At 36.9% G+C, this 19,831-nt stretch overlaps 2 long non-coding RNA genes across 2 annotated transcripts; both read right to left on the minus strand.

Annotated features, from left to right (window-relative positions):
• Positions 1-4,487: 4,487 nt before the first annotated feature.
• Positions 4,488-6,889, minus strand: LOC121674473. Its single transcript, XR_006019628.1, has 2 exons — positions 6,770-6,889; positions 4,488-5,995 (listed from the first exon to the last, which is right to left on the minus strand). It is a non-coding gene; the product is annotated as an uncharacterized LOC121674473 (long non-coding RNA).
• A 2,257-nt stretch (positions 6,890-9,146) lies between these two features.
• Positions 9,147-12,615, minus strand: LOC121674356. Its single transcript, XR_006019591.1, has 3 exons — positions 12,440-12,615; positions 11,475-11,563; positions 9,147-9,255 (listed from the first exon to the last, which is right to left on the minus strand). It is a non-coding gene; the product is annotated as an uncharacterized LOC121674356 (long non-coding RNA).
• Positions 12,616-19,831: the final 7,216 nt, after the last annotated feature.

A 19,831-nucleotide genomic window follows, 5' to 3' on the forward strand; every position in this document is an offset into this window, starting at 1 on the left:
ACAGCTCTAAGCAGTTTTACTTCAGGAAAAGAAGGTACCAGCATATGCTGTAAAAATAGGAAAGAACAAAAAATAGGAAGGCAGAAAATAAAAAGAAGAGGCACATGTTTCTGTGAATGTATTTGGGTGAAAGAGGTGGCACTGCACAGTATGTATTTGTAGATTAGGTTATTAGAAGCATATGAAATATTTAGAAGCAATGAATTTAAATGCTATTTCTATATTAGGGCAAATTAAATGTTGAATTTTTGAGACAGTTTAATGAAGTTGTATCTAGTTCTTTGTCATATTCATTTTTCAGAATACTTTTTTCTCATCTCCTTGCAGTCTAGATGTTATGCTGAATGAACACTGTCCTGACCAAAGAAATTAGCTATAAAATTTAGTTATGAATCACAGGTATCAATTACCACTGTGCTCAAACCCAGCAGCTAGCTCACTTCTATCATACTGCAAAAATTCCTACAGTGCCAGGAATGGCATATGTTTATTATCCTAATGATGAACTATTAACAAGATTATTCACATCATCTAATATTTTATGTGAGGTTCCTAACTTAATCAAAATACCCACATAGTCTTCCAAGATTAATTCTCTCATTATTGCAGAAATAATCCAGCTTGGGTACCCTGGACAAGCTGATTTTCACTTCCAACTTGGGAGAGCCAAGACAACACATTCATCTGTTTTGTGTTGGGTGGAGTGACTCCCAGCCACTAGCCCAGATCTGATGTTACATTTATAAATTGAAACACCAGAGTGTGAATGAGGCATACATATCAGCAGCTAGAAGTGAAATTCACTTTGTTGAGCCAGAACAAAGCCTTTAAGAACTTGACTCTGGTTCCAAACAAGTGTTTTATTAACAAGTAACTGATCACAGCATTGTGCTTGTCTTCTGCATATCAAGCTGACTTCTTACTGTTGTGTCAATAAGTATTTTAGAGTCACTGTAAAAGAGATTTTTCATTTGTCCAAAATCAATTTCTTATTATTAAGCAGTGCCTTTTGCAGGCTTACTGGTAAGTGTAGTTAACATCCTTTTACTCTAGGGAAAGATGCTAAATTACTTTTCAATTAGAAGCTATGACTTACTCCTTATACCAATGTCAGGTGAGAGCTCAGAGATCCTGTGCCAGAATTCTTCCTCTCATTTTGCTTGATAAATATGTCTCAATCCTTGTTGAAAATGGCTGACTGAAGAGTCCTTCTCCAATTCTAGTGAGGACTATTGTATGGCTATATTGACAGGGCTAGTGCTGCCTTGCTTATTAAAGGCTCATCCTGAAAAACCCAAGACAGTCTGCACCATACTGGACATCAACAGAAGCTAAGAGAGACGTATCTTGGAGCAGAAGTTATAGAAATGACCCTCAAACAAGGTCCAAGGTTGGTATTGCATTTGAAAGCATGAGTAACTTCAATCAGTGAAGAAAGTTTGCAGGATTACACAAATAGGGACATGGGATGAAATACCTGGAGCAGCTGATATATAGTCAATGTGATGTTTATGAAATCACTCTTTCATTGTTCAAAGAAAAGCATATGTGCCGAAAAAGCTTCCTGAGCTGGTTTCCAGAACAGACCATTTCACTACTTACACAAGTGAAGGCTACAGCATATAACAAAGCACACTTTTACACAGTATATGTCACTTCTCCAAAAGGGATGGAAGTACCGTATACTGCATAAGATTGAATCAACTGTAAAATAGTATCTATATACAACTTTGCATTTTCAGAAATCAAATTGTTTAACGAATTCTTCAATAAATATGTATTGTCTCCAAGGTGTTTAAAATGATATCAAAACTTGTCTCTTTGGGGAAGAAGTGTCAAGAGTTCTTAAAAAGAAAACCACAACACAAAAATAACATTTTTAAAGAAAAAGAATGGGGGACTCTACACTCTACAACCCTAAGCCATGCTGCATCATGTTTTTTGAACTTCTTTTTTTCCCCTGCTTCCATGTGCCTTTAATTTTATGTCCCTTACACGTGGTTTTGAATAATCCAAAATATCAGGCCCAGACTATGAGCAAACTTTTCCAATGCCAAGAGGGAAAGAACCATTCTCTGGTTTCAGCTGAATTCAAAACAAACAAAAACACACACTAAAAATCTATCTTGATTTGTCAAAAAAAAAAAAAATCAACTAAAAAAGGAGAAAAGCAAGATTACTTTGAATCCATAAATGAAGATGTCTGAGCTCTTAAAAAGATTCCTCAAGTTTACTAAGACTTGGATTCAGAGATGAGTCATGTCAGGTTTGATTTTTAAAACAAACTATCAAATATATGGTTCTATAAAATACAGCAATTTTTCCAAAGCAATTTCACCTTAGCTTTGGGGTTGTTCAGCCTGAAGAAGAGAAGGCTCAAGGGAAACCTTATAGCAACATTCCAATACCTAAAGACAGCCTAAAAGAAAGCTGGAGAGGGACTTTTCAGAAGGACATCTAGCAATAGGACAAGTTGGAATGGCTTTAGACAGTAAGAGGATAGGCTTGGATTACATATTAGGAAGAAATTCTTGCATGTGAGGGGGGTGGGACACAGTAACAAGTTTCTCAGAGAAGCTGTGGATGCACCATCCCTGGTAGCATTCAACGAAAGGTTAGATGGGGGCTTGAGCAACCTGCTCCAGTGGAAAGTGTCCCTGACCATGGCTGGGGGCTTGAAGCTAGGTAATCCTTGAGGCACCTTCCAACCCAAATCATTCTATGATCCTGTGAAGTAAAAGTGAAGAAAAGAATGAATACATTTCTGGATGGCACACTAACAAAATTTCCAATGACTCAAGACATTTACATTTAATATCTTCCCCACTGCATAAGTCAAAAGAACAGAATTATAGAACCACATACATATGTGACACGTGACAATTTGCAAAATAAGATTTTATCTTACTTTCAGTAGATGCACTACACAAATTCAAAGGAGAGTCAACACACGCACATTCAAGAAAACGCCTGAAACACATTGACTCATTTTAACATATTGTCTTTTTGAGAATGTTATTAGTAGTGAAGACTCAACTGCTGGTGATGATCCTGGAACACAGGATCCACATACATTATAATATATTGGACAAGGGTGCTACTAGTTAATCAGATGGAGATTCACTAATAAATTAGTTCATGCTGTTGCTTATTGTTTATGATTAAAGTGATTATAGTTGCACTTCTTAAAGATAAATACAAATAAGCTGCATGAACATTGTATATAGTTACAAGGTCCCAGCAAAAATGTTTCTTTTATTCTTAGGTTTCTAATACCCAATAAGCTCGAGTTCAGTATTGTTCTGCAGCTATTGTAAGAGATTATCACATCTTCTGTTCAATTATCGACACTTTTATTGTTTTGTTCACTAAACCAACTTGTCCTGCACATACTTCTTTGGAGTCAGATCCCCAGAAGGCATTCCTGCATTAATGGGACTATCACAGTCTACAAACCTGCAAAAGATTCTGCCTTTCCTATATAAATTAAATCTGCTCATCCACTCTCCACCATAATAGTCATAGATATTCCTTACCAGACCTATAGTTGCCTTCCATTTAAACTGAAAAAGGGTGAAAGTGACAAATTTTAAATACCTATCCTACACTGACAGCCTTTAGAGCAAATTCTCCACAGAGCTTTAAGAGGCTACTCAGTAAACTCCTCTGCAAGAAAAAAAAGAAAAAAAAAAATTGTTCCCTGTGATGGATTTCCTTCCCCCTCCTCTACTGTAATTCTAGTGGAAGTGAGATGTGAGTAGAGTTGACTCACACCTTTTCTTTCATTAAAATACAATGTTGCATTTCCTATAGAAGAAATGTGTCCTTGGTCTCTTTTCATTTCATGTATATGCCATGGGCACCACTTTTATTAAAAGTTTAAAAAAACAAAACAACCCCAAATATGCAAAATTGCATCATGTTTCCTACTGAAGCAGCCTACTGAAGTAAGCCACTCCTCACTGGAAAGATATAAGTTCAGCTAGAAATAGTTAAAGTTAGGTATTTGTTAGCTGGGTGAGTTACCAATTGTGTCTCAATTTTGTGTTAAAATTTACTTCTGCAGAACTGTTAAGATCAGCCATGGTAAAAGCAAAGCCCAAGTACCTTTGGACTTTCTGGGACCATAAACATATCTGAAAACACCATGGATTTTTCTTTTATTGTCCCTTAACTTCGAAGAATGTCTTCTTTGTGATGACAGCATTATGTGCAGAATTCAGGAGAGGAAGTTGGAGTGGGGCATCTTTCAGTGCTTTTTTTCATTGCATCAGGGAACTGCTACTCACTCTTTCCTATGGACTCCATCCTTTTGCTCAACACAAGCTGATTTTTACTCACAAGCTGATTTTTAGTAGCTCATTAGCTATTTCAAGAATGAAGGCAATCAACCAATCATTCAGAGTATTTAATCTCTCCAACAAGCTGTACTATACTACCACAGACATTTCATGTACTAGTGTTTCATAAATCAAACTTCCTGGATATGAAAGCTGTCAGTAAGAACTTTATTTACATCATAACTGTGACAGAGCAGTGCTATATTACATAACTTAAAATATATATTAAAAAATTCATAAAATATAAAGCTTCTTGGTTACCAAAGTTACCATTTTATATTTCTAATTACTTTAGAGACATTATATTACAGGCAAAGATTTCCCACCCAGTTGTCATCTTTACCTTTTTAAAGCCTACACAATGGAAAAGTGTGCTTGCATCTTGCTGCAATTTTTGCTGGAATTTACTAATTTTCTTTAGCTTACCCATTCAATTGGGATAATCCAACCATCGGATAAACCAAAATAATTGATAATGCTTTACGCCAGAAATTCTCTTGAATACTCTCTTCTTTTTATATCCACTGATTCCCAGTTGACTACTGTAGATGATGTTAAGTGTCACTAGTTCACTTACTGAAATTCAGTATACGCTTGGGGATCTGTGGCCCTAATACTTCCAGTACTTGCTTTCAGCCCCAGGGGAAATTAACTGTTCTTTGGCTGTTCCTCAAACTTTCCTCATTGGCAAGTGTTCCTTCCTATATGTTCTTATCTGTTTCTTGTCTGTTATACTGATAAATATTCATCTCAAAACTCTGCATTAGCACTGATTTTATATTACTAATTTTAAATCTCTCGTTTGTTATTTTAAGAAATACTTGGACTTTAAAATACTGTTGCATTTAGCAAATACTTTGGACACCTTACCTAATCATTGCATCATTACTTTTTGAGATCTGCAGAGGGTAGCAACATGCAAAAAAATACAGAAGCATCCCGTTCTCTTCTTTCATCCTCTCCCCTCTGCAGTTTAGTTTATTTCCTATAATGGGCGTAATCAGCAGAGATTCGATACTTCAGATATTCTGACTGCCCTTCCACTGCTGGTACTACAAGCATATTTCCTCATTTCTCGTTCTGTGGCAATACCAAACACTACCAGAGAGAAACATAGTCGAGTTTCATTTCAGTGAGGGCCCACATTGAGCTATTCTGCTCCATGATTCTCCTTCCATATTTACACATGGCCATGATTATTAAAATCTTAGCAAAATCTCTGCAAATCCAGACACCTGGCACAGGATCCACAATATTGGCTGTGAAATTGCATTTCTAGACTTACAAACTTTTTTACAATGAGGGAGCTAAAATACTGGACCAGGTTTCCTAGTGAGGTGACAGATGTCACATCCTGGAAACATTCAAGGTCAGACTGGAGGGGGCTCTGAGCTACCTGACCTAGTTGAAGATGTCCCTGCTCATTGCAGAGCGGTTGGATTAGATGACATTTTTAAGTGTCCTCCAACCCAAAATATTTTATAGTTCTAAGAAGCTCACCTTCTGTCTTCTTCTGTGAAGGTTCCTCACGCAGCTACCTTTTCCATTAAGAAGTTGTTGTACATAATTGATTCTTCCTTTAAGTTTTGCCCACATTGTCCCAGCCTTTTTTCCCATCAGCAAGAAAGAAATGGTCAACATGGACTTTTTCAATTCTACAGTCCAGTAGTTCAGCAATAAAACCATTGTCATCATGTTGATGAGATTTCAGATAAGGGAGCTAGCATGTGAAAGTAGAAGTGGAAGAAAAGATGTACAACAGTGAGTAGGAAGAAATGTAAATATTTATATTAGCACAATAATTATTTTTATTTCTTGCTTCCCACCAACTCTAGCATTAAAAAAAAAAAAAAAAAAAGGAAAAAAAATCTAAAACCTCCCAAGCCTTTTCATTTGAAAAAGTTGCCAAGCAAAGAGCAGACCTCATTTGGTTCCATTTTGAGAAGTTGTATTTAACCCTGCCCCCAGGTTGCCTCAGGCTTGGCCATGCTGTTTCTCGGATGGCTTCTTTGAGGCCCTTCACACCCACACATGGATTCTGAGTCACTGTCAGCACACAATTCATCCATTTGCCCCAAAACACTGAGGTCTTCCCCACCACCGTCCCTGCCTCTGCAAAAGAGACACCGGTGGCCTGATAGTTCTCATAGCTCTGCTCTGGAATCCAGCCATCTTGCTTGCTTGTGTGACACTTACTGGTTATCCAAGTCTTTGAGCCGCCGCATAAAAATGGCTCAGAATGGACACGTTTTTCTGGTCTTAATATTAAGGCAGGCATTTTTACATACTTGGCTGTTTAGATGGCTAGGTTTCTATCATGTCTTAGCTTTTCAAATACTGACAAACATATTCCATCAAAGCCTTCCTTGACTTCCAGATACTAGCATTGGGCAGCTAATAGGTAAGAATAGAAGAAAGACGAGACTAACATCACGAGTGAGAATCATTCAGGTTACAACTCTGTCTAGGTGAATGGAGACACACATTCTGGAGATGGAAAACTAGAAAAAAAAAAAAAAAGAAGAAAAAGAAATCTATTACTCTCCAAATCTGGCACTTCTGTCTCTGAAACTATGATGTAATACCAAAAGTTGAATTAAAAGACACAGCACTCAGAAGAAAATATAAACTATTTCCATTACTACATACCCCACAAGATACATAAGCATTTACATTTGAATAATAATGTTAATATTAGGACAACTATAGCATAATCAGTTGTGCTTCATTGCACAATTTTATTGTAGCTGCAGCAGTATTTCTTTTTGATACAACTACAGAGACTCTTAGCACTTTGAAGCAACAAAACAATTTTTCAGTTTATGTGCAAAACCATTTTTTAATTCCTTGTTGGCCGTGCTATTGCAAATATTAAATCTCAAACCAGTCATGTACAGTAAAAGATCTGAGCAAGACAATTAAAAAACCCATTTTAAACATCTGTCCATAGAACAGTATTCAATAATTCAATTTTTTTAACAACTCAAGGTTAATAAGTGGGCACTGTTGAACAGACCAAACTTCCCTAGAAACACACTTCACACTAACATATATTCGATCATAAAATGCCCTGAATTGGAAGGGATGCACAAGGATCATTGAAGTCAAACTCCTAAGGTCAATCATGCTTATGAAAGCGAATTTATTAGCAGTATCACAAATACTTTCATACTCATTTTGTCCTTCAGTAAAGCAATATGACAATTCTCAGAGATATTCTGGCTCCCGTATAGTCCACAGAGAAGGTTGGTTGGGGTTTACTTTTGTTTTTTGTTGGTTTGGGGGGTTTTTTTGGCCTTTTTTTTTCTCTTTGTTTGAGTCTAGATGCACCTAAAAAACCAACAAACCAAAGCCAAACACAAATATAAATTTTTCCCTACCACCCTCAACATTGATCTTCCCTTTGTAACTCCTTTCCTATTGAATAAACACAAGATTAGTTTATTAAGCTAAAACTAGCCTCTGTGACTACTTTGCAGTTTTTTGTATTTCTTAAATGTTGTATTTTGAAGTTCCTTATATACAAAACCATGTGAAATTTTCAGGAATAATTTTCAAAAATTGACTTATAATGAACAAATATAAAAATAGCACAGATGTAGATTTTCAAAAGGTGCAGATACCTCCTTGACTGTTTTCAGTTGCCTTAGAAAAAATGCCTTTTTGGCTAAATTTTATCTGAGAAGAATATTTTTTGTCCCCTATTATTTACCGATTGTATCAACATCAGAAGTTTTACGCTGGTGAAAATTATTATATAGGGTGCAAATAAAACCCACATGTTGTTACAATGGACTTCTTGGAAAGAGCAAATTTTAAGAAATAGAATTGGCAAAAGTAGCATTTTGTGCTCTTTGGTGAATATACTTTCCCAAATTTAACTTGAACTTGAGCCACCATTCTGGATATACTGACTGATGGTGTACAAATAGAAACAGGACACGTGTGCTGCAGAAAGGAGGCCTTCTGTCTTTAATCTTGCATTAGTAGGAGCTGCTGTGATGCAGTTGCCACTGAGAAGTCTCAGTTCAAAAGCAGGGAAGAGGCAGGGGACTGGAAGAAAAGCACTTTGTGAATATCTCTCCTGCCAGGACCAATCATCCATCCTTTATTTTATAGAACATGTCATACGGTGATGAGAAGAGTATGTCTTGTGTCAAATCAATGAAGCAAGGACTTTGTCCTGTGCTTCAGCAACCATCATGAAAGATTAATGTGCACAGCACGTTCCCACACTTCAGTACAATTATATTCCCTGGGAGCAGATTCTTGATTGCCTCAACTCCAGACAGCGCAGAAAGGGGGCACCTCCAGGCAAGCTAGGGACAGCTGGGATGCTGTAGCTCCAAACAGAGTTCAAAACAAGGCTTACTGACTATCCCACCTTCACACAGAATTCTACAATGTCTCAACAGGTTTATTCTTTGAGAAATTGTAGTATTAGGCCTTCAAAACCGAATTAAATAGCTATTATTGTAAACATTCCTAATTGTTCTTGCTACATTTGTCTACAAAGTATTCATTAGTGGTGAAGGTGTGGTACAGGTATCAATTCACAATTATGTCATCTTCAGCCACTTACTATGACAGTTGGATGTATTTTTTTTTAATAAAATTGATTTACTAGATAATTACACATTACCTTTTCCATCAAGTATGTGACGTGCAAATTCAGAGGTTGATAGCACATAAAATTGGTATTTCATTGTTTTTGAAGGGGACAGAAGACACAGTTTTCTAGTCTGGACTTAGAATCAGTGCTTGAAAAAATAGAAAGAAACTTTGAACGCTTCTACTTTCCTTCTCTGTTTCTTTATATATTAGTTTTCAAATCCAAAGAAAACTGCAGTATTTTAAATTTTGTTTCAGTGGTGAAATCTAATAAGCTATTTTCCTCCCAATGCTTCATTAACCACTGGAATTTAAAGGGCAGAAAGTTATAAAATCTTAATTTAGGTGTCAAAAATAGTCTTGGGCAGAAAAATGATGGTTCACATAAGCAACTTGGAGAGAACACTGCAAAATAAAACAGTATATCTATAATCTGTTTGCATTCTACTATCTATCAGATGTGGTTTGGGTTGTCTATATACTCACCATATCCATTTGTAATGAGCTGCCCATTACTGACAGCTAATGACTGCTGCTAGAGCAGTAAAGTGTCACTGTACAAAGCCTGCTCCTAAACTATACTACTGTATATTTTCTGATGATGTTAATGTATTTATATATTAGCATGATATATAGTTTGCATATTTACAATACATATTTACAATACCATAATAATAATAATAATATAATACAATACAATAACAGTAATACCATACTCGAGGTTAGCATTATATACAGTTTGTAGTTTTTCTCTCGTAATCTTCACATCCAGGGTAAACCTGATCCTCATTAATATGAGCTATCTGCCTCCTTGATTTCTCCAACTGCTCTGCTACTGTCAACTTTGAATTGCTTTTCTAGCACTACAGGGAAAGATAAGATGCCAATGCTTTTATAAAACTTACTCAAAGTATTTGAGGAGTAAGAAATAAAAAGGTATACAATGTGTGTTAACAACTGATTGTTGATTCTGAAAATTTAATGAGGCAAGTGTGAGATTGCTTATTAAATCTTTCAGGGAAATTGACCAAATCTCTAGATTTTTTGGACCATGTTATTTAAAATGTTCATCTACCTTCTATGCTTGGTTGAATTATTCTGTACTTCGTTCCATTTCTTTTGTCATCTTTCCTTAAAATTCATTACCTTGCCACACTGTAATCCTATGTGAAGACTCTAAGTGCTTGCTAAAATAGCTGACTAGCAAAGATGGGACCCTTCAGGTAAGTCTCCAGTTTGTCTCTGACCTTCCAAAGAGAAACACCAACAAAACCTAGGTGAGAATAATTCTGTTTCATGACTTCAAAACCACCAAAGCCCATTACTTCAGTGAAATATGTTCATCTGTTATTGTAGCATGCCAGGGTTAATTCTGGTGAGGGCCCATTTCAGAAACAATAAGTGGAATGGAAATTTGGGTTCTTTTCATTGAATGTACATGAGATGCTGTGCATAATTGGAGAACCAAATAAAACAGCTGGGGCTGAATCCTTCCGTGTATTTACAACTTTAATTAGAGGTGATATTCCAAAAGATCTTCACTTTAATGTTCGAATTATCACTAATAAAGGAAGACAACAGTGTAATGCAAACTGTTCATTTACAGAAACTTCTAGTCAGGTTAGAGTGGAACTTGCATTAATTAGCATTTTCATCAAAAAAGAATGTTGGATCCTGTCTGTATACAAATCTGTGTTCACCATCGCTCCTTCCAGGAATAAGACTCTCACTTCTGGAGATACTCCCACAAGTGGAAACCAAACCAGCTGTTTTGCAGACAGAGATACAACACTGTTTATGCATGTAGCCATCATCAGGTCAGCATTTATATGCTATATACGTGAGTTCTACTACCCCTCCAAAGCATATGCAATTATAGTTCTCTTGACTGGGACACATAAAGCAAAGATATTGTTGCTCAGTACCACAAACTCCAGATGGTTGTTATCAAAGGGCTTCTGCTTAGTTCATAAATGATGACAAAATAATAAGGCCGCACCATGCTTTGAATATTTTTTTTGTTCTGAAAGATTCTCAGGGCACAGCTCCTCTTCTACATATAAGTAAGAACTACCTACCAAAACTCGTATGAAAAAATCAACAAGAGAATATTCTAGAAATGACAGAAAGCCATCAGCATATAATCTAGGAGTTCAACTACTGCTAGCAGTTCATCCAAGGCAAACTGATGAGTGCTCACACTACTACTCTCTTGCTCTGAGGGCACTTACACAACAGCTGCTTTGTTGTCTCCCTCTGTCTCCCTCATTACTTGTGGTTGTGCCTCTGAATACACCCAAGTTTGACTGCTGCATGCCTATTGATAAGCAGATCCAGGCTCATTTAAGTCCACATTTAAGTGGACTTACATTTAAATACAACTTTAAATAAATTTTTTTTTAAAAGTCTCTTCACCTCCTAATTCCTCAATGGAGTCAAAACAGTACCAAAGACAGAGCAGAAGAGATCTCCACAGCCACAGAAAGCCAGAGGGGAAATTACAGACACAGGGTCACCACCTACCTTTAACTTCCTTCCTGAAAAGGCTTGAGTGCAAATCAGACAGAACAAGTAAAACTGTTATTTTATGACACTCTTCTGGAACCAGTCACCTGCAAAAGAGGTTTCTAAGTTATAACTTTCAACTACCAGAACCATGTGCTTGCCTACAAACTCTGAGTAAAACAGAAGAGGGCTGAAGATTACCCAGTACTGCAGCCCTTGTGATTAGATGGGTCTGCTACAGGTGACCCACGGGTTCCAGGTCCTTTCTGTCACCTCACCTTCCTGAGTGAGCAGTTCCTCCTTTAATTTCTGTTAACCTCTTTATCAAAAGGAAACCTTTTCTATTTAGTGCTGTAGCATGGCTGCAATCTTAATCTTCCTGGAAAAACTAGCTATTCCATTCCTGCAGCAGCTACCGAATACTTATTTTTACACCTCCTGGCACTGCTTCCTGGCAGGAACTGCTGACTTTAGCAATATAATCTGAAGCCAGAAGTGGGGTCGGAAAAGAGCAGAAATCTAGTGTCTCCAGTTGTGATGCTAATTAGAAAACAGAAAGAATTGTCTTTCTTTGTAGGCCACACCATATTTTAGACTCAAATGTAGCAAGCTGATGGATGTGAGCAGATCCCCCTGTGACTTCCCAGAACTATAGGAAAAAAAAGGAAACAACTGTGCAGAACAGTTTGAGTAATTAGGGGCCTTAATTAGAAAGTGGAACTATGCTTCTGGCATCCATAAAATTTTGCCTGGTTTCCAGTCGGAAATGTGTCTTCTAGTTTTTCCTCCAAGTAGTCTTCCAACAAAGCTTTCTGCTTTTGAATATGACTATTAAATTAAATTGCTGTGTATTTAAGACTTAAAGCTTAATTCAATACATTATTTAAGTATGTGTTAATTCTAATCACATGGCTTGTCTCGTTTGAAAATGCATTAATGGCATATTTCACCTGGTCACAGTTAAATTCTCTTTAAGTGCTTACCTTAAACCTTCAGGTCAGGCATAAGATGAGACCCAATCCTTATGTCTTCTCATCATATTTTTGTTTCATTTTCTCTCTTTACCTCAGAAAAAAAAAAATACAGTAGCAGTAGCTCATTGGCTGTCAAAAAATTCCTATTCCCGTTTCTTTTTAGATCCTTTTTATTTCTATTTCCCTCTGATTATTTGCATGCCCTTTTTTAAAATTCTTTTAAAAATTATTTTTTATTCAAAACATAGCAATGAGTTATAAATACACATTTTAAAATAATTGTCTGGGTAGGTAGGGTATTTACAAACTCTTGTGACATAATAACATACCCCCTTAAGGTCAATATAAGATATTTACTAAAGGAAATGGATATGTGCTAAGCTCTTGCTGTGCATTTGCCTATGTTCTGATTCTTTAATGTCTGAAAAGCAGGAGAAAATAAAACAAGCACTCTGAGATAACCTCCTGATCTACTGAAACTGCTGTGTATTTGTTGTGATACTCCCGTGATAGAAATGTCCAGAGTCCTTTCATTAATTGAGATAATTGTAAAAATATCCTGTTTGCTTCTTTCTTGAATTTGAACAGTGACATCTATCATTGAAAAAAGTTTGCTGGTTGTACATAAGGAAGCTATCTGAAAATTAAGCTAGTAAATATTTTATGCTGTAGCTTCGAGTGCCTTTCAAATTCTCAGACAAGCACAAAATCAAAGTAACAACCTATCCAAATGGGAGCAAAATATGTTTTTAAGCATTGCTCATACTTTCAGAAAGAGCATTGCTCAAGGCTGTTTCTGAATCTATGTTCACACACATACACACACACCTCTACCACGGGTCATGCAAGAACTCCAACTGGATGGAGTTAAAGCAGCTTAAATTAATCTGGCTAAGAAAACTTCTGCGAATAACTAGTGGCTTTAATGATGCTTTATTTTAAGGTGAGCATTGCCAATACATCTGTGGGATAAGAAAAAAATCCCTTCATGAATACTTTCTCTTACTTTAGAAAACTATTAAATGTGAAATCTTTCACTGAATCAGAAAAACGATAAGACTCATGTAATTGCTAAAAGGATTGTCACCTAAAGCTACTTTAAAAGAGCTGGATGAAATTAAAACAGAATAAGATACCGTTTCCTATAACCTAAAGTCTCCTTTGAAAAATCTGGAGTATTTCTTTTTCAAATTGTGTTTAGGCCTAAATCCTGATTTTCTGTCTTCTATGTTGCTGAGACTAAAAGATGGAAAAAAGATAAAATAGTGACTTTAAGAACCTGCAGATAATGTTGACTCAAGAGTTTCAGTATCTGAAGTGTCCTATTTTTAACTAATGGTGTTCATGGAAAAGAAAAAAAAGATAGAAAATAACTGTCCATAGCAACCGATGTTAATTATACAGAGTGACTATAGTACTCTGTAAAAAGCTTTTATATTTAAAAAGAGTTTGATAATTTACTGTAGACTGGAAGTCAATACCACAACCAAAAAAATCTTTTCCTTCATCTCTACATGAAAATTGGCCTCTCAAGAAAAACTATGTTTCTCAATACTATAATTTCTCAATACAATGTAAAGTGAAGCAAAAAAACCAGATCGTACTAAAACTCGGCCTATGATATATACACATATACTTTATGTATTGCATCAGAATAGTCATTATCTTTCCTTCTATTGGAACATTTATGTTTTGAAATATGCCCAGTAAGTTTAGAAACACTTTCCCCCTAATGCATTATTGACACACCAGTACTGGTAATTAGTTAGTGATAGGATTTGTGTTGGAAATAAGACAAATAAAAAACCTCTAATGTAGTAACAAACTGGGATGCAGAGTCTAAGAAATGAATACTTAATAGTAGTTATATTGCAGTTGGAAAGGAAGAATTTATTTTGAGGCTACAATGTTTGCTTGCAACTCTTCTCTATCTCCATCTAGCATGTTGACAAGTAAAAGCAACTTTTTGCATTTTTTCACCGCATCACCACTAAGGCTTAGTCCATAGACAGTGGACCACACAGAAGTAACATTCTTTGCAATCTTCCAAGAGTGCAAATTACCCTGAAGCTGCTAGGAAGAGCAATCAGTGTGTATTTTGCACCTTCCCAAGCCAGCAGAGATACTGAGTTGTGAAGCAGGAACCTTTACTCTGTCTTACATGAAGTGTTTTATATAAATGATAAAACAGAGGCACATGGGAAGCAAACCCTTGGTGTTCTCCTTCAAGTTCATATTAATGAAAACTAATGATTGAAGTATAGCTTGAAACTTCCACCACTTAAATGTTACTATGTCAGCTGAGCCAGAGAGTTTTTTGTTCTGCCACTAGGGCAAAGCCTGGCAAAACTTAGCTCGACTGCCTTTTGTCACAGGGCACAACAAGTGCCATTACCCTCAATTTCCCCTGAGCTAAGAATGCAGCTACTGTGGCCCAGTTGATGCATGGTAACTAACTGAAAGCAGCAGCTTGAATATGAACTTGACCTATCAGAATTTCCTTTTAATGCCCTTCTTCACAGTTATTGCTCTGGGATTATTTTAGTTTTCTGCAGGGGAGAAGAAGAGTTGTGCCATTTTCTTGTTTCTATTTTCACAGTAATAAAAATGCACAGCTATTCTGTACAGCAGCTGTGACATATGTGCCACGCTATTTTAACTAGCAGCAGAAGGACTGTTACTTTAGAGGGGAGAATATGTTCACACTGTGCACTGGATTCAGAAGAAATGCAGCACAGGACTCTTGGGTCTGCAGGCTTAGAGAGGATACGTCCCAGATTTTCTTATCCAGACAAAATAGCAGGCAGTGCTGGGGAAGTGCCTTGTGCAGGGCTCTAGTGAGGGCAGCCCTCAGGCTCTGCTTTCTCCTACCTCCTTTCTCCAACCTCAGCTCCACGTGTGATTCTTCATCACAAAGAAGAGGTAGGTCAGCCTGCAGAACTCGGATGCCCACTCTGTCTGCCCTGTCAGAACAGCAAAATTTATGAGCCCTGAAGGCTGTTCTGTAAAAGGTCATGGCTGTCTGATGTGGAGCCAGACCATTCTGCACACCTGTGCCTGCCGTTTGCATTGTGTTTTTTTTCTCACTAATGCATAAGACAGAGGGGATAGCTACATAGCTTGGATGGAAAGGAATTTCATGTGACATGTCAAAACAACCCAAAGGGTTGTGGCCATCACTGGAAAAGGTGGAGGAACTTAGAAATCAAAGAAGTCTGTTGTAGGGGAAAATACCACACAACTTCAGTGCATGGTCACCATCCATTATGAGGACCATTAATGTAAAAATTTTCAGTAGATCTCAGGTACTTTAGCTTTGAAAGTGCTCATCTCACCTTAAAAACCAGAGATTATATGTCATTTCCTTCAATGACACAATGATTTGTTTGTCTTCAGTATTATTCTTCAGGCACTGTTGTCTTTCCTTATCATATTCAATTTTCAATAAAAAAAGAGAAAAATAATGCTGGATGGCTGATATGGCTAGAAGTTATTATTTTCTGAAAATGAAAGGTAATTTAATTTTAAAACTCATTGTGGCATTTACCCCAAAGCTATTGAAATGTGTGGAAGGGGGGAGGGGGTAAAATTATATTTGTAGCTTTATAGTTCCATTACTATAAGTTTCAAGAAAAATAAATAAACTTTAACAGCTTTTTACTATGGAAACAGGACATTTAGCCTCTGTGGGTATCCTGCATTTTAAATTTGACTTTTTTTTTTTTTTTTTTAATGGGCCTGTGGGGGAAAATGATCAGGATGAAAAGATAAGTCTGGAACTTTAGAATCATTTTAACAGCAGTTGCCTAACTTTTGAAGCCTCCATGAAACACAGCCTATTGAGGCTCTAGAGTTGCTGGCTAAAATGAAAAGAATTACAGATAAACAACTAAGATAACTGTAACCCTGCAGAAAATGTGATGATAATGTTATTAATAGAATATAAAGAGCAAGGAGAAAAAAAAGTCTAAGTTTTATTAAAGATTTGGAGAACACTTTACACTTTTATAAAATTTATGATTGATGGAGGAGCTTTAGGTAAAACTTCTTTGTCCATGAAAGAAAAACACTAGGCATATCCTAAGGCTTTTGAACTAAGAGAAGGGTAAAAAGTGCTATAGCAATGGAAAAGCTTTCATGCAGTGTAACTGCAAGCCCATGATACATGAGACAGTCAATGAAGTTAGCCCTTCAGCAAGGCAAGGGCAATCCAGGGCATTATTTCCCTTCTCCTGGTAAACTTTAGACTGCTTGGCAGAAACCACAAGCTTTGTCTGTCACAGTTTTGAAGTGAAAACCATGTCTCTTCTGCAAGTCAAAGTATCTTCAAGCTGGGGCTTTGAGAAAAAAAGTCTTAAATGTTGCAAACATTAATCTGAAAAAGATAAACACAGAAACCATCAGAAGCATGTCAAGTTTCATTAAAACTGAGCAACTCCAAATGTTCTTCTATCATAGGCAAATTGTCCAGTTGAATTTTTTTTCAAACAATATATATCTGCCTGTAAAAATTCTCAATATAGCTGCAGAAATATGTAAGTATTCTTTAATTTCTTCACTTTTGTTTTTCTTTATATACTACCAAGAAGCAAAAATAATCAGAGAATCATAGAATGAGAGGACAGCTCAGGTTGAAAGGGTCCTCCAGACATCATCTGGTCCAGAGATCACCTAGTTCCTTTAATGGGAAAGAGAACCTAGATTAAGTTACCTGGCACTCTGTCCAATCACATTGTGAATACCTCCAGTGGTGGGGGCTCCAAAAATCTCATACTGAGATGAAACCTCCCAGTGAATCTTGTGCCTGTTGCCACTTCTCTTCTCTGTGTGGCTCCTTGTGAAGAAAGAGCCTCCATCCTCCTCGTAGCAACCCTTTAATTACAGCAATACTATGGTGAAGTCCTCCCCAAGCCTTCTCTTCTCCAGAGACAAAAGGCTGTAATGCACAGATGCACATGTTACTTTTACACATGGTGTGAACATGTTACTCAAATGCACAGTATTTAAAGATGGGGGGAAAAAAAGAATAGTTTTCTGCAGCAGTTGGCTACAGCTAGAGACTAAATAGTAAATAATAAGTACGAATTCATATCTGGGTGTTTTAGGCTGTTCCTTCTCCATCTCCCCTCTCCAACCCAGCCAGGCTGACTGCACAGCACTCTACACCAGTCAACCACTGGCTGTCAGACCCCTCTTCTCCCTTTTGCAGGACAAACACATCCTGTCCTTTGCACCAGCTCTGAAATTAGTTTTTTTTTCAAGGCAGACCTTGCCAGCATCGAAAACTGTCTCAAAAATTATTTTTTCTGGTTAGTTTGATGGATTAGAACACTGATTCAGCTCAAAGTGTGGAGGGAGGCCCCCAGATTCATCATAAACCAGGAACCATTGAACCGGCCGCCAGGTTTGTTTGTGCTGCTATGGGACTCCCATGTAATGGTCTGCCCCAAAGTGCACTTTCTGCTACCCACTCTCAAAAAAATTATTGGTATAAGGACAGAATCCCTAACCTCTATAATTTGTGCCATTGTGAATTCATTGCAAGTTTGTGTATTTGTTTCCTGACATTCTTATTTCTTTTTCCTCTGTGTTCAAGTACAGAGGTTAATTTGGTAACACAAACCGTGCTGAAGAATCACTGCAAAACTATAACAGGGAACTGCTGGCTCTCCAAATATGTTGATGATAACAAATTTTAATTGCTTCAGAGTGCCAAACGTGTTTCAGCAGTGTTCCGGTTTGGCCAAATTTAGAAATATATACTCTGACAAGCAGTTTTCTTTAGACCATTGTTACACATCCAGTGTTTCAAATAATAATTGTAAAACTAAGGAGAGTAAGCACTCGTACTGTCGTTTCTGAAATAACAAACGGAGATATGTTTTTGAGAACAAATATTCTGGGAGTTTTGAATAACATTATACTGTCTTGAAGTCAACAGGAAGAGCACTAGGACTTTGTATCTGACATTTAATTTAAAAAATAACCTGTGCCTTAAAGGAAAAAGAAAGAGAAAGGCTGTGCTTAAATGCGTAAGTAATGACTCAGACACTTCCAATTTCTTTTCATTGACTACAGTATTAGTACCTGGTGAAGATACATTTTTTTTTTCCTCATTGTGATTATGTGTCTATAAAAGCTGAAACACAATAAGTTTTTAAATTACATTAAGAATGCATTTCTCCTTTTCTATTCAAAATTTATTGGTATAATTGAAGTATTACTTTTAACATAAAAATGAAAGCCTCTAGCACACAACAGAGGTGCCTGGGCTAGATCAGATACTGGAGGAAAGGTTACTCACAACAATAAAGAGCTCAGGGTGAGCTGCATAGCCTTGTTCCTGGGGTTAAATACAGTGATCTTCACAGGCCTGAATAACGGAGTCGTATCTTTACACAGTCTGCCCAAAGTCAGAAAGGGCTGAGGCAGCTACTGCGGGAACTGAGCTGATGCTTTACTGCTTCACACTACTTAGCTGGTCTAACAGGGATTTCACTGTCCCTTGCTCAGATCATCAAGAATGAACCTGAGCTTCCCATGTCTAGTGCAGATCCCCACTTTGAGCAGCAGTCACACTCAATGGCCATACTATGAAACTGGAACGAAAAAAACATAACAGCTTCACTCAAAGTCAATGTAATCTTGGTGGTTTATATGAGCTCATAATCTCTTGATGATTCCTTTTTGTACCAATGCTGCCTCCTTTTAAGTACTTTCTTCATAAATAGTGAATTGCTGCTGAATTATTTTGCGGATTAAAAAAATCACCCTTTGTCTAGAACCTATGGTTCCACCACTAGTTAAAGACAAGATTCTTTATTTCTCCTCCTGGTCACCCCTTCCTTTAGAAAAAAAACAAAACAAAACAAAACAAACCACATAAACTAAACTGACACCATACAGCATTTTAATAATGGAATAAAGTTCACAAGGGAGGAAAAATAAAGCAGAATACAGATCATAGAATGAAGATTAAGTATTAATTGACAGAGTGAGAAAGATTGTTACTCCAGAAATTGTTCTGGGTCTCCTTCTGGAGCCCTAGACTGCAACTTCTTTAAGGCAAAATGTTTGCCATTGCATAAGAAAATGGATTTTTCTGTTTTTCTGCAGAAAGAGTTACTATCCTTTTCTAGCTTTCCTACCCATCCAAGGGCTAAACAGAGATCACATTTCTACAGGGCACTTTGTGCAAACAACTCTGTGTAGCACATTGTCTTAAAAGATGGACATTTGGGCTTCACTGGGAAACTTGTTGGTTCCATTCAGAAAAGCAACAATTGACAGGCTTGCACAATAATAGTATTTTTGCTTCTGACTCCAATTGAAATCAGAGTATCCAGGGCAGAGTAATAAAAAATGTTTTTCTCTCAGTTATCTAAAATGTTTTGTTTCAAG

This window comes from Corvus kubaryi, unplaced genomic scaffold (genome assembly GCF_017639235.1).
Source record: "Corvus kubaryi isolate FWS band 111438036 unplaced genomic scaffold, C.kubaryi_AGA036_p1.0 68, whole genome shotgun sequence".
In the NCBI taxonomy this organism is placed as follows: Eukaryota; Metazoa; Chordata; class Aves; order Passeriformes; family Corvidae; genus Corvus; species Corvus kubaryi.